The 15993-nt window shown below is 42.6% G+C and overlaps 1 protein-coding gene across 1 annotated transcript in view; it reads left to right on the plus strand.

The window, feature by feature from the left end:
• AGBL4 (AGBL carboxypeptidase 4) overlaps positions 1 to 15993 on the plus strand; it is a 1191358-nt gene that overhangs the window by 915649 nt on the left and 259716 nt on the right. The gene's annotated exons all lie outside the window — the stretch shown is intronic.

Consider the following 15993-nt stretch of genomic DNA (forward strand, 5'->3'; position numbering starts at 1 on the left):
ACACTGGACTAGAAGATTTCCAGGGACTCTTGCAAGTCTAGCATTCCTTGGTTCACACTTTGCATTTTTCACCAGAATTACTGCTGTAGTCCCCAAATCAGCCTCTCTACCTTTAATCTCTATCTCCATTCTCCACAAATCCATCCCCCAAATCCATTCCCAAGTCCAGGCTGCAGCCAGAGAGATCTTGGCACATGGCTCTTGAACACTTCCTGCCCCTGCTTAACACTCTTAATGGCTCCTATTGCCTTCAGGATAAACCCCAACCTCTCCAGCCTTTCTCAGAGAAAGACTGCTTTAGACTGGCATTTAAGGCTCTTCAGAATCTGGCCTAAGGACCCCTTTTATCATTCATTTCCAGGCACCTAACATTTCAGCCACAATGAAGTGCTGGTTATTTCCCAAATGTGACAGGTTCTTTCACACCCCTATAACTTTATGTCTTGTTTTCTTTTCCCAGAATGCTTTCTCTGCTTCTCTGCTTCCTTATCCTTCAAAATCTATTTTGAATGTTACTGCATCTAGCAAGCCCTCACTGACCACGTAGGCTGATTTAGGAGCCAGCTCTGTGCTCCCAGCTCTCTGTGCGGAGTTCTTTCACATAGCAGGGCAGTTGTCCTTCCTCAATATTTCATGAAGCGTTTAAGGCAAAGATGAGCATTCAGTCCATTGTATGGATTTTTAATAGTTGTCTCCTGACAGAATGAAAATATATTTCCATGATGCAAGCTGGCTTCCTCACCCCAGGATGTGGGATACAGTGACTTTGTGAAGTTGCCAATATGACCAATCATTTCTTCTGCTTGCCCTTTAAAATTAGTTTTAATTGAAAAATTAATACATGTTCATTCAAGAAAAATGTAGGAAAAAACAGAGAGTGAAAATGCTGAAAGACTACCACTATTGCTATACTGATGTATTTCCTTCCAGGCATTTTTTTCTAAGCATATTTTAAATATGGTGTTGAATACCTAATTTTTTTCTTATTCTTTTTTCTCTTTATAGCACAGTATTCAAATTTTCCATGTTAGTGTGTAGTTTTTCATAACCATTATTTTTAATGGCTGGATAATATTCCATCATGTAAATAAGTAAATAATAACTTTTTGTTGAATATTTTTAATATTATAAAAAAATCATGTGATAGGCATCTTTGTGCATACAGCAGCATTTCTCTGTGTTAAGGCTTTGCTCTGGGGGATCAGTACCTGTAGTTGTTTTTATCTTGTGAAAATCAGGGCCTTGATCTGGCATCTGCCTGTGTTGTCTCCGCCAAATGTTCCAGACCAAAAAAGCAAAAACTGGTATCAGTACCCTCACAGTCACTTAGCCCATGTTCCATGTCTGGCTCCCAATTAAGACAATGTGCCCCTCTTCAAATGTGGCCATAAATATTTGCCTTCAGTGAAGTAGATGCCAAGGAGATAATATTGATTGCAAATTACAGCCTTTGTAATTAACCAATTTGCACAGCTGGAAAACGGAGCTGGTGAAATCATTTGCTTCTGAAGGAGGATGGTGGCATTTCCAAATTTGTCTCTCAGATATAAATGTGGCCTAGTCCTAGGAATGTTCCTGGTGCGGCTGCAGACTCTCAGGTGCTTAAGAAATCACCAAGGCTCTGGACAGACAGAAATATATTGGCCTTTTGCCTGCCGACCACACCACCTTCACCACTCACCCAAAATGGATCTGCATCTCCCAGGTGCCTCTGTGAGCACACATAAACACACAGTGGGAAAGGATATGAGCTGAGGTTAGCCCTCCGTACTGCACTCCCTGTTCCTGCCATATCAGGAAGTGTAGGCGGGAGGCACAAGCAGCAGCACCAACCTGGGCTTCCAGTCCTACGGCTACTGTGGGAGCTGGCACCAGACAGCTGGGGGCAGCAGAGAGCCAGCCTGTACGGTCAGCGGGGATTCTGGCCGACCAAAGCTGTTGGGAGAACCCAAGCTCATCGGTGTGGCAAAGTGGGCAACTTGATCCGGACACAGGCATAAATAGAATAGGGGTCCAAGTATCCAGGATTAATACTAATAAACCTTTTCACCTAGGCAACATGCCTCAGTTTATAAATAGAATGATAAAAAATTATTTTATTGAGTCCTCTCCATAATCACACACATTTGATAAATGGAGAAATTAAGTTCAGGGTAAATAATTAACCACGTTCACACTGGGGCCCTAATTGGCAAAGCTGAGTGATAAAACAGTTCTTCTGACTCCATGGAGTGACTAGAGAATGTAAAGTTCTTTATATCCACCATCTCATTTAATTCTGGAGGCTAGTCAAGTCAACCAAGTACGCTTTTAAGTGGATAGCTTGAGACCTAAACTTAAAAGAACACTACCCCCATGATAAAGGATCTTCAGGTACAGGAAATAGCAGCATTTAAAATGTCATACATGGGGCAGCAGGAGGCACTAGTCTCTGGCTTTCAAAAAACATTTGGGCAAACATCTCTCCTCATTTTTTCCCAATTTTTCTTCTTTGTGCTCAAACTATTCTCAAGTATTTGCAATTCCTAGTATAGACCAAGTTCTCTCTCATTTCCGGGATTTTGCACAGCCTTGAATGACTTCCCTCACACTTGTTGGTCTGGCTAATTCCTAGTCATCCTGACCACCTGTGAAGGCCTTCTCTGAGCCCCTCCTTGCCCAAACAGACGTAGGCACATCTTCTGTGTTCTCACAGTGGTTTGTACAAATGGTTATCATAGCATGTATCATACTACTGTATATATAATGTCTTTTTCCTTCATTAGATTGTGGAGGCTTTGCAGATAGAACTATATTTTATTAGTCTCTCTGCTAGGCACATAGTTGGTACTCAAATATTTGTTAAATGAGTGAATGCATGCATGAAGAAGCATCTTCCAAGATTCTTACAAGAGTTCAGAGGTGCCAGAGGTTTCATGCTTACTGATTATAGGAAGTAGTTTCTATAATCCACTAACGAAATGAGTACTGACCCCTGAACTTTGGGGTTACAGGCTACCAAGAACTGGGAGGCACATTTCCTTCCTCTCTTCAGAAGCATGATCAGTTTCTTGTCTGTGTAGACATCTAGTTAAAATGTACTTAAAACTCTAATTATACCTCATGCAACAGACACTTAATCCCTATCTTATTCCCACAAATGCGTGAACATAGAGGCCAGGCCCCATCACGGTTCTGTTTGAGCTCCTTTGTAGATGGACTTGGCAGAGCAAAATCTGGCTGTTCGGCCATGAAAGGATGGTCTCAGATTTGACCAAGGCACTTCAGATCTTACCTGTCCATCCAAAAAGTGACAGTGCAACTCTTTTGAAGGCTGCCTCCATTGTTTAACTTATGCACAACCTTCTCCCCACCCAGCCATTGCTCACCTAACTCAAGGATTTAACTGTGACTCCACATAGCAAATTCCCTAAATCAACAGAACTGGCCACATCTCTCTCTGTCTCTGTCTCTGTCTCTGTCTCTCTCTCTCTCTCCACACACACACACACACACACACACACACACACACACACACACACACACACACACACACACACACACCAGTTCCTCAATGAGTAACCAAAATCTGCCCATGTTTTATTTAGTTTGAACAGCTAATGCCGGAACAAAGGTAATGAAATATATTAATTACATTAAAGATGTTTTCGAGAACCAGGATTTGCTTTCAGAAAGAGAGAGCATATCTGACTCTAAGCTGAGATGATAGCAACATGCAGATAATTAACAGCTAATAACATTAGTGTTGTAATTAGAACTGCCTTGAACTCTTAACCCATCTGCCTCTCTGATTTCTAGATCCATACAGTGAAAAATAAGATGATCTTTTTATTTTTTTTTCTTCTTTCTTGATCTGAATGTTCAGAATATATTCTTTCTCAAATAAATATTGCTAACTGCTATCATTTACCATCTACCTACTGTATGCCAGGTGCTCTATAGGTACTGAGGTAGGAGAAGAAATATGTTATGGGCTCAACCCTTGAGGAATTACATATAATTTACTTCTCTCCAAGGTCTCATCTGGAGGAATTACTATCCCTATTTTTATAGATGAGGAAACTGAGGGTGAAGTGACTTGTTGAAAACCACTCAGCTAGTAAACTAAGCACAGATTCAAAATCAGTTCCATCTGACTCCTGTTCTTTTCAGCATGCCATAGTGCTCTGCAAATGGCCATTATTTCTATTACCTTGGTACTTTAGCTACCTTGGTTGACTCTAGGATTCAATTCATTGTTCTGTTCAACAGTGGAGGATAAAGAGAAAGAAAAAATGTGATTGAACAAGAAGTCAAGTACTCTATCTTGATGTCTGAAAAATCATGATTATTATTAAAATAGTCAGCACCTGGAGTCCCAATAAAAGATGAGCAAATGATCAGAACAGACATTTATCAAAATAGACACAAAAATAGCCAAAAAAAAAACCCCAAAAAAGTGCTCAACATCACTAATCATCAGGGAAATGTAAATCAAAACCACAATGAGTTATCATTTCACCCCAGTTAGGATGGCTATTATCAAAAAGACAAAAAATAACAAATACTGGTGAAGATGTGGAGAAAAGGGAACTCTTATACACTGCTTATCGGAATGTAAACTAGTGCAGCCACTATGGCAAACAGTATGGAGGTTACTAAAAAACTACAAATAGAGCTACCATATGATCCAGCAATCACACTATTGGGCATTTATCCAAAGGAAAGAAAACCAGTATATCAAAGAGACATCTGTACCCACTTGTTTATTGCAGCACTATTCACAGCAGCAAAGATACGGAATCAACCTAGGTGTCCAAAAACAGATGAATGGATAAAGAAAATGTGGTATATATACACAATGGAATACTATTCGGTCATAAAAAAGAGTGAAATCCTATCATTCATGGCAACATGGAAGGAACTAGAAGACATTATATTAAGTGAAATAAGCCAGGAACAGAAAGATAAATACCACATGTTCTCACTTATATGTGGAAGCTAAAAATAAGTTGATCTCATAGAAACAAAAAGTGGAAGAAGATAGTAGAGGCTTGGAATGGTAGGGGGATGGGAGGAATAGAGAGATTTGTTAAAGGATACAGAATTACAGCAATATCGGAGGAAGTGTTCTATAGCACTGTAGCATAACTACAGTTAACAATAATATATAGTTTCAGATAGCTAGAAGGAGAATATTAAATGTTCCCAACACAAAGAAATGATAAATGTTTGAGACGATAAATATGCTATTAATGATTACCCTGATCTGATCACTATGTCATATATATCAAAACATCACTGTGTACTCTGTAAATATATCTAACTATTATAGATCAATTAAAAAATAAAATTATTTTTTAAAAGTAGCTAATGAGCAGAGCTCAGTGATGGGGAAATCAAGCAGGAAGTTCTTAAATGTCCATGCTAGCAAGCAGATGGGATCAGGGAAGTCTGAGGTTCAAGAGAAGAGTGAAGAAACGTTAGGTCCCAGGGAAGAGGTTGGCAGGAAACTGGGGGACAATCAGTCTCTGGAATCAATCTCTGGCTAAAACTAGTAAACAGCAATATTGCTGAAGGTGTTGCTGAGATAATACCTTGACAGCATTTGGCCAGGGGGCTCAAATATACCCAAATCTAACCTCATCTCAGCCAACTCTACCTGGCAGCTCCTTGAGGCACATACAGTCATAAGGGAGAAATTAGTTATCACTGTTACCTAGCCCTTTGGCTCCAAATCCCAGTGTAGAACACAACCAAGCTGAGCTGAACCAAAATGAGGATTCTTTTATCCCAAGCTAGTGAGGCTCAAAGGGTCTAGAAACAACACAGCCCCTTAATACTCCTCTGTTTTCCCCAGTGCCCTAGCCTGAGCCTTGACTTTAAGAAAAACCTGCCCAAAATGTCCTCATCAGAACCAGAGGAAAAAGGGTCCAAAGGCAAAGCAGTCCACACAAGGAAGGGTAGTAACTCTAGTACTAGAATCTACCTCGTGCAGTTCTGCTTCATCACCAAGCTCCAAGGAAGGGAAATACATAAGGTCTGACCTGTGAGAAGCAAAGCAAAACCTTATTCTTAGCTGGAGTTTGAGCCCAAACCCTAGCACAGAGAGCCCTGGTTGTAAATAAGGTAAAAAGCAAATGGGATAATATATGGAGCTTCTATCAGGTCTAGGCTCCCTTTACATGGGGTGAACCTCTTCCTGAGGCCTAGAATATCTCCTCTCTTCTCTTGAACCTCAGCCAAGAATCTAGACCTCCCTGATGCCATGTGCTTACTAATCTGGACATCTAAGAACAATCTGACTTTCTCATTGCTGATCTCTGCTTGTGAACTGAAGTTTTTTTGTTTTGCTTTGTTTTTTTGCCAGTTCATCTCCCAAGTCTGCAATCTGACACTATCTCCTCTTTACATATCTAATTCCTTTTCTCCCTCAGCAGACATTACTTTCTTTTAGAAACTTTTTCTGATCCACTCCTTCCTCTCCCCACCTCACTCTGCCTCCAGTCTGGGTTAGGTGCCTCTTCTGTGCTTTCACAGCCCCCTTGGCTTCCATCTCCCACTCCATATTATTTTTGAGTTTACTTGAATGTTTCTCTCCCAGAAATGAAATCTTTAAAGGCCAGGAATATATCTGATGCGTCTCTGTTTCCCCAGTATTTAGGCCAGGATCTGGCACACAGCAGGCTTTAGGGGGTGTTTGAAGAATAAATAAATTAAGAAATTGCTGAATTTGTCTAGCCCAGTGCAGTTTTATCTAGGAGGGGGAAAAATAGGAATGTCTGATCCTGATGCAGAGTCCTTACTGTGAATTAAGGTAAACCTCCTACTCTACTTATTGCTTCTGGTCTTCATGACCCATAGCCACCAAAATTGCTGTTCATTCTAAAACCATACTCATCCTCTCCCCCATAGCACAATGTGAATTTCCATTGCTCAGACCTCAGATATTCTGATTTTAGCTTTTTAGCTTCTACTGGACAACTCTCAGCCTTGACAAACGCCCCTCCTGGCCTGACTCATCACCTAGGAACTTCTGTCCATTTTTATGCCCCAAAGGCAATTCCCCACCTGTTAGGTCCCAGCCACACAAGAAGACCCACACTTATTATTATCTGTCTTAATTTCAGGTGGTAGTCTCCCATCACTTTCCTTGGCCATGTTTGCCTAGCTTCCAGAAAGACCTACTTGAGTTTGCCTTTCTGTTGAACTTCCAAGTGATCTCCCACAGTTACCCAGCCCCTGTGTAAGACCTTGCTGAAGGGCTCCTTATCTTTATCTCAGACCCTCCCAATGCCTGCCCGCTGGGCTATGATCAGAGACAGCCATGTCTGCACACTGCTAGATCAACCGCTCTAGAGAGGCTCTAAAATCAAACCCCCACTCATTCCCCAATGCCCCATCTGACACAACGCAATGTGCCCTTCCTAGATAAGCTCCCAAAAGGCAATCTAATGGAGAAGGCCAGAAACTAGAGCGGTCAAGACAGGGTAGAATCAAAAAGACATATAACTAGGAACCAGGGAGCCTAGAACAGAAATAAGAGAAGAGGGAGATTTAAAAAAAAAAAAAAAAAAAACTAGAGGAAAATTTAGATCAAATTTTCAAGAACAGGAAGTACCAGTCCAAGTTGTCCACTGAGTTTGAAATAAGTCTAGAGTGGTAGAGTGAGGATCAGATCTCTTAGACCTTAATGTCAGACAAGAACATTTGAATTTGAAACAGTTAAAATAGGAAGCTACTGTAGATGCTTTAACATAGCTGCCCAGGAACATGGAGAAGGCACCAAACTGGAATTCAGGAGGCTTGAATCTGAGGTCCTGGTTTTATCATCAGAGGTCTGTAATGTGCCACTGTTGAGTGGTCTTAGATATCCCCCAACCACCAGCTCTTAAACTCCATGGCACACATGGGTTTGACCCGAAGAACTTGAGTTTCTCTCCATCTAGCATCCACCCCCCATCCCATCCCCTGCCCCCACTCTTCTGAGGATTAGAGCTTGGGAAGATCACCTTTTGTGTCCCATCTGTTATGACAGAGCCAGAGAGAGGAATTCTGCCACATGTGCTCTTGTTTATTCTTGATGCTTTCCAGAGAACTGGGGCTGGGGGGATGGGGGAGGGAGAGAGAGGCTTCCATACAAGATCAGCTACAATACTGTAGCCCCACTCCATATGTAGGGACTGGACCCAAGCACAGCAGACAGTCAGCATGTGGGAAAACCTGGGCCTTTTACCAACCGGCATCCTTCAAAGGTCAAATTAGAGACTTGGATTTTTAAAAGAAACAAATAAAATTAACTGAGCAAGCAGCTCTGAATGGGTTGCCTCAGATGAGTGACCACGGGAAGGCCACATCTCTGCTCTTTGTGGCAGTCAGTGTAGCCTGGGCTAAACTGTTGGTACAGATAAACTCCAAAATTTCAGTAGCTCATCATAGTAAAATTCATTTATTTGTTGAACACAAATAAATTTTGCCAAAGCTAAAATTCTGAATAAAATAAAAATTAACCATTAACTGAGTACTTACTATGTGCCCAGTACTATACCATACACTTTACATAAATTATTCCCTTTCTACACATGAAGAAATTAATGAAGTCACACAGCTAACAAATGATAGAACTGGGATTGAAACCCAAGGCTATCCAGCACCAAGGCCTGTGCTCTTTCCTTATTCCACACTGCCTCTGGAATGAGACCCTGACATGGACCCTCTCCCTTGACCACATCAATCAGGCACATCTTCCAGGGAAGATGATGGAGAAAAGAAGTCCTCTGCCAAATGGCCTAGGGAAGGTCTTTTCATGGCAATCATTTGCATTGTTCTTTCGGCTTGCCCATTGTCAACAGTGGAGGCTGCTCAGTGCATGACCTTCTGTTACATACTTGTCTCCCCAGACCATGAGCACCTCAAGTACAGGAGCCATGTGTCCCCAGTGGCCAACCTTGAGATTAGCAGAGTTCTCAGAGAATGTTTGTTTGTTAATTGGTTGAATTAATGAGTAAGCAAGTGAATTCATTCATTCTTTAACAGAGTCTTGAGGAGTCTTAAGATTTGTGTTTGAAATCAGATCATAAAACCCTTAAAAGTCTGTGGTTTATAGCTCCTTATATTTCCTGCATTTTTCCTACATTTTGACATAATAATGGGCATTAGCTCTTATCGCACCCTCAATCCTTGGAGAACTGGACCCTATTGCTCACATACCCAGAAGAAAGCTAGAGAATTAGGGAAGAAGTGAGAAATATTTGAGAAGATGAAACAAGAGGACTTACTGACCAACAGGATATCAGAGGTAAGGGAAGGAATACAGAAAAGAAGTATAAGGGTACCTGCCTTCAGAAACTACCTCAGACCCCTAGAAGTGATATGGAGTTTAAACAGAGGGTGTGTAACTGATGTTCACCCAGACCACCCCAGCCTGTGTGCACAAAGGGGGTCCCATTTACAGTAATCACATGTGATTTTCTGCCTCATGCCCCTACCTGCTAATGCAGGACTCTAGTCTTCCTCAAAGTCTTGCTTGGTTATTTCTAGAATCTCCAAGTGGCATTGTACATGAACCCGCAAATGATGCTGCTATCCACCCACACATGGTGTCCACCACGTGTCTTCTTTCTTGCTCAGCCCATCCTGTGAGGTTCCCTGCTTCCTGCATTTGAGAGTGCCCTACCCTAGTCGGGTTCCCACTGTGCACTGGGAGAAATACAGTGATCTAACCAAGGGCACTCCCTGTTTATGATATCAAGCTGTCAGAACAAGAAATACTACAACAAAGTCACACTGTTTTCAACCTAGAAGTAGGACAAATATTCATCCTCCTCCTCACTCTATAGTCACAGCTCTGTGGTCCTTTTGGAAATAGTTTCTACCTGCAGCTCCTCTCTTCCTGGGGCTTAAACATGGGCCCATAGAACTGATCCAATCAACTAATCTCAGGGTCAGATACCCACTATCACCCTCCTCCTTCCCTAAAGTGGAGCTAGTGTAAGTCCCCTTTGTGCTAATTTCAGCCTCCAAGTGTCTTCATGTGAATGAAGACCTGCAAGGAGTCTGCCCCAACAGTTAGTCCTTCATAGCCTAGGCTTAAGCTAGGACCCTGCTTGTAAAAGGTGAATATAATGACCTCTGTTTCTCTTTCTGGAATCCTATCTTCCAAAACCATGAGTCTGAGTATTTTTCTCTAGATGCATTTATTAAGCACCAGCCATGCTCCAGACAATGTGAAAAGAGCTTTCTGTGCTGCTCCTCATCTAGCCCTCACCTCACCCTTGTGGTCTAGGAATTATTTCCCCCTTCTACAGATCCAGGGAAAGAAACTGCCTAGCCACGGCCAGCCAGCTCTATTTCGTTCACTAGCATCTCAGCCTTCATCCTGACTCCCTGACCATGGCCTCCCCCTGGGAGCCTGTGCTGTCTTGTTTCTTGCCCTTCCTGATTACTAGCCTAATTACTGGTTTACATGTTAGATCTGACTGACACCCAACACATCTTTCTTGCTGCGATCTCAGCCTCTCTGAACAAGAATTTGGTTTTCTCTTCTTCCCTGGTCCATAAACAGGCTTATGCCTCCTTTCCCTTGGAACTTTCCAACTTTGGCCTTGCCTCATGAGTGACATTTATATCTGATGTACCACAGCCCTGAAAGTTAGATCTGACAGCCTCTTTATATATTAATACTATGTGGCTTTGGGAAGTATTTTAACTTATCTGTACCTCAGCTTAGTTGACTTCAAAGCAGGGGTAATAATACCTATCTTGGAGGTTTATTGTGGGAAATAAGACAAAACATTTAAAGTGCCTATAATGCCACCTGACATATGTTAAATGTATAGTAAACAAAATGCTCAAAAATAATTTGTGTTTACTAAACACTTGTCACATGCTCTTCTAAGTGTCTTGTGGAGCTTATCTCATTTAATCCTCCCCTCAACCCTATGCAGCAGGTACCATTATCATTCCATTTTACAAATGTGGAAACTGATACCAAAATAGGTTAAAGGACTTACCCAAGGCCCCAGACCTTGAAAGTGGCAGATCTCAGATGTGAAGTGTGTCTTCATATTTAGGGACTCACTGTCTTATCTGCTTAGCACAAAGCAGACCATCTACAAATACGGCTGTGGGCTGCTCCGAAATGAATAGGTTAATGAGTACACTTTCGTTTTCTTCCCTTTCTGTCATTGCCTCAGACACCAGTTCTCTGTCCCAAGACTTGCCCACTGATTTTCTCAGTCTCTAGTGGAGACTAAGATGTCACAGTTTCCTCTGTCCCCAGCAGCCCTGCCCAGCCCAGTTTCTGGCTGTGTTCCTTGGCCAAGAACAGTACAGAGAGAGATCTTTTCACAACTCAGGGGTTGCCAATGGAACACTCCTGCTGAGCCAAGGCCTCTTGCCAAGTAACTTCCCCTGCCTCTCTGATATGCAGATGCGTGCAAGAATCCTACACATCTGCACAGGGAACATCCAAAAACTGTGACTTGGCTGGAGAGAAGGAAAATGTGAGTGTCAGCTCTATAGGGATGGCTGCTCCTGAGAGGCCAGGCAGGGGAGGAGAGCATATCACCCACTGGGAATGGTCAGCCCAAAGCAGACTGGAGATGGAGAAACAGCACTGTCCTCCCCAACTTTCACCTCTCACGGGGAAGTTCATGCAATTTCAGAAGCATGGATACCACTGACTCATCTGAGTTATTCCCCTACAGACGTCCCCATCTCCTTGAGCCTTGTGGGAGCTGTGCTCTACTTAGTCTGCATCAGCTCAGCCTTTTGCAAGTAAGAAAAGGGAAGCATGGCAGCAGAGATAATGGTAAGACCCTGAAATAGGACTGAGACACCTTTTTCAAACGCATTCGTGTAACAAACGTACAGAGCATCCATACTCGTGCCAGGCACCGATTCAGAGACGAATCAGTCACAGTCAAGACCCTCAAGAAGGTACCACAGTATAATGGGGCAAACAGGCAAGGAAATGAACATACAGGCAAGCACAGAAATTTCCTGTGTGTGCAGAGTCGGTTAAGATAAAGAGGGCACATGAGGGAATGCCTCCTGGAGGAGGTAACATCTGAGTGAATCTTGAAGACATGTGACAATTGGCCAAGTAAAGAATGGAGGCACTGTTGAATGCACGAGAGTAGATGCTCTTTCATAAGCACTCATGCTTACACACTTTCACACACAGACACGCATACGTTTGTGCACAAACACCCCTTCTGAGGCAGCTATAATGTTGGTTGGGAATAATTCATACAGTAACCCTCTCTGTTCATCCTGCCGCAATCCAAATGTCTCCCTTCCCCAAGTGGTGTTCTCTGTTTCCTGAAAAGCATTAGCAAACTTCCTCAGAATCAGCTACTTGCCTCTGTTACTTTAAAAACTTCTTTTTCTCCTACTGAATGGCAAAGGAAGCCCAAGGAAAAGGAATTAACCAGGGCATCTTGAGCCCACTGTTGCTCTTAGTGTCCCCCAGGAGGATCCCACCAGAGCCCTGTGCTAAAGAAAGAGCAGGCTTATTGCTGAAGGGAGTGGAGCTTCAGCTCAGGGAAAAGGCCAGCTTGGGAGGGATAGGGTGATTGCCTTCAATCCCTGCAAGAATTCCTTGGCAGAAAAAACAGAATAAAAAAAAGGATCAATGCAGAACACCAGAAGTAGGGAGATGGTTCAGTGTGAGTGGCTATTTCCCCAAGTCAAAGCTGCCCACCAGTGGGATCAGCTGCTTTGAAAAGTGGTGAGCTCTCTGCCCCTACTGGAGTGTGAGAGACCCAGACCAGTGCTTACTGGATGAGGGCGATATTGTAGCAGGGCCACAAACACCAGATGAAAGGTCAAATCTTTTTGCCCCGTTCTGCCATCTTCACAGAGATAATGGAATTGACTTAGCTCAGGAGGTATGTTCAGGCCTCTGAGAGTCTAGGGATTTGCATTTCCAAGGTTATGAAGAAAGGTGTGTAGTAAGTGTGTGTATAGGCATCCAAGATGTGAAAGATGTGATTATTTGCAAAACCTAATCTCATACCTCCCCATCCTTGCTGAACTGAATATTACAAAAATATTCTCATTCGTATTTGGAATGGTATGTTTCTAAGCAATCATCGTTCTGAATACTCATTCCAACCAGGAGACGACCTGAATATTGAATAGAATAAAAATGTATATATTAGATTACTTATTCAAATGCCTATCTGGCAGTTTGGATAGAATTAAGCAACAGTCCAATCTGGCTGTTGTTTTATGCATGGGATGTCAAAGCTTAATAGCCCTTAGAGAATACTCTCTTATTCTTTCTCTGCACAGAGCCTCACCATCCTGTCCTGTTCACAGATAGGGAAACAGGCTGAGAGAAGGGGCCATACAGCATAGGGATGAGAGACCTGGGACCAGTTGCTACCATTTTGTGGCTAGGCAAGGTAATATTGTCCCCGTTAAACAAAGGGAGAAACTGAGGCTCAGTGTGATTAAGTAATTTTCGCAGAGTCACACAGCTGGTAAATAGAGAGTTGTCTGCATCCCAAGCCACTGTCCTTTTGCATTACCTCACTGGGCCCCTACTATAGCCCCAGAGATTATGTTCCTCCTTTCATGCCACCTGCAGACTATCTACCAGGTGCTTCAACTATGAAATCTTGGGATGTGATGACATTATCCCTAGGTCTATCCCTGGTCTGAGGATATGGAATTACATTTTAGATTCCCCAAACCAAGGATTCTACCATACAGCTATTCTACTCTACATGCTCTAAGCAAGATCACAGTGTTCTGCAATTACAATAACAAAAAGCAATAACCCAAATTTGCTTTTTGAAATGAACCCAGGTAATCATTTTGGTGAAAAGTACTCCCTCAGAACATTGCTTAGGTATCATTTCTAAGAAAACTTCCCTGAGCACTCCTACACTAGACCCCAAAGAGCTTTTCACATAGCATTGCCATTGTATAGGGGATGTTCTTCCCACTAAAAAATGAGTACTTTGAGTCCAAGAACCACTTCTGTTTTCTGCATCTGCAGCATGGGGTCTGGAGCCCAGCAGGTGTCTGGGAAGATTTGCTGAGCAAATGGATGGACATTTGGGTAGCATCACTACATCGCTAGCATCACTACTATTAATTATAAGACCATGTGAGTAGGAACTCAAGGGGAAGAGACTCTTCTCTCCTCCCTAACCAATCAGAGTTTGTTAATCTCTGGCCACTGAAGAGGATCTGGCAGGCCTTGAAACTTAACATGGTGCTTCTGTCCCCACTAAATGATAACTGAAATCTAGAACAGAACCTCTGAGCTTCCTGTGGTTTTGCCAGTGCTGGGAAAGAAGAGAGGATCATCTGAAGCACATGTTTCCACTTGACTTGAACCTCATTTCATTTCCCAGACAATTCCGAAATCACTTCAGCATTCTTTCCAGTATCATCCTTGCTACCCTGTCCCTCCTAGGGGTTTCTCCTACAGCCCCAAACCCTTCAGGAAGCATTCCCCAACCCAGTAGCCCACAAAGATATCTCCCTCCCAGCTCCTCTTTCTCACCTGATGCACCATCCCTTTCCTGTTTATGGGATGCTGCCTCTATTTTAAGTTGTGGATGGTCAGAGGGTGGGGATAAGCAGTGTGGGCCAATGAATAGAGCACAGGCTCTGAGCTCAGAGAGATTTGGATGTAAATCCCAGAGAGACCAGTGAATGGCCGTAAGACCTTAGAACATTTACTTGAACACTCTGAGGCAGTAAAATGGGGATAAAACTTCATTCTCAGGATCATTAAGGGGTATGCAGGGATTCTGATAACTGAGGATTCTGATAACATGCTTTACCTATAGACAGCCCTGTAATAGGATATCAGTACAGGGTTTCTCATCTGGAAATCACATGATCATATCTGCCTTTTAGAAATAATGCTTTAGGCCGGGCGCGGTGGCTCACGCCTGTAATCCTAGCCCTCTGGGAGGCCAAGGCGGGTGGATCGCTTGAGGTCAGGAGTTCGAGACCAGCCTGAGTGAGACCCCGTCTCTACTGAAAAAATAGAAATAAATTATATGGACAACTAAAAATATATATAGAGAAAAAATTAGCCGGGCATGGTGGCACATGCCTGTAGTCCCAGCTACTCGGGAGGCTGAGGCAGTAGGATCGCTTAAGCCCAGGAGTTTGAGGTTGCTGTGAGCTAGGCTGATGCCACGGCACTCACTCTAGCCCGGGCAACAAAGTGAGACTCTGTCTCAAAAAAAAAAAAAAGAAAGAAAGAATGCTTTAGCTATGGCACAGAGAATGGATTAGGGATGAGGCATTAGAGGAGAGAAACAGGGCAGGAGACCTTGCAGGGATGGTCATGGGTGGCGGGGTAGAGAAACAGATGTGGCAGCATGGAGTTGCAGATAATAATGGCCTGAACAAAGGAGTTAATAAGAAATAATAGGCAGAACTTAATGCTTGTAAGCTTCACTCTGGGCCAGAAATTATGCTAGTACTTTTGGGGATTATTTCATTGAATCTTGTTAACAACCTAAGATTTTTAATCCCCATTTTACAGATGAGGAAACTGAGACTGAGAGGTTACTTACCCAAAGTGACATAGTCAGTAAGACAACTGGGATTCAAGTCCAGATGAAGAGCCTAAGTGCTTTACCACCAGACTAGCTCACAATTGAAACAGAAATTGGAGAAGAATCATTTAGCTGGTGAATTTCACAGGACTTGTTGAAAGATTGGCAAGAGTGGATAAGGAAGAACATAGAGCATAGGATGACTCTCAGGTTTCTTTCCCAAGGTCCACAGCTCCTGAGAAGCAGAGCCAGGATTTTAACCCAATTTTGTCTAATACCAAAGCATTTTCTCTTTTCATAGCCTTACAAAATTTTACCTCAAGGCTTGGTTAGATAGAGACCTGTACTTTCCCCAGAATGTCACAATTCCTTCGTTTAAACAATTATACCATGACTAGCTTTTCTTAAGATATTGAGGGTGTGTGTTTCTTTACAAAGGTATTTAATATCAATTACAAAGAAAAATTGACAAGAAAAT

This window comes from Lemur catta, chromosome 3 (assembly GCF_020740605.2).
Source record: "Lemur catta isolate mLemCat1 chromosome 3, mLemCat1.pri, whole genome shotgun sequence".
Lineage (NCBI taxonomy): Eukaryota > Metazoa > Chordata > Mammalia > Primates > Lemuridae > Lemur > Lemur catta.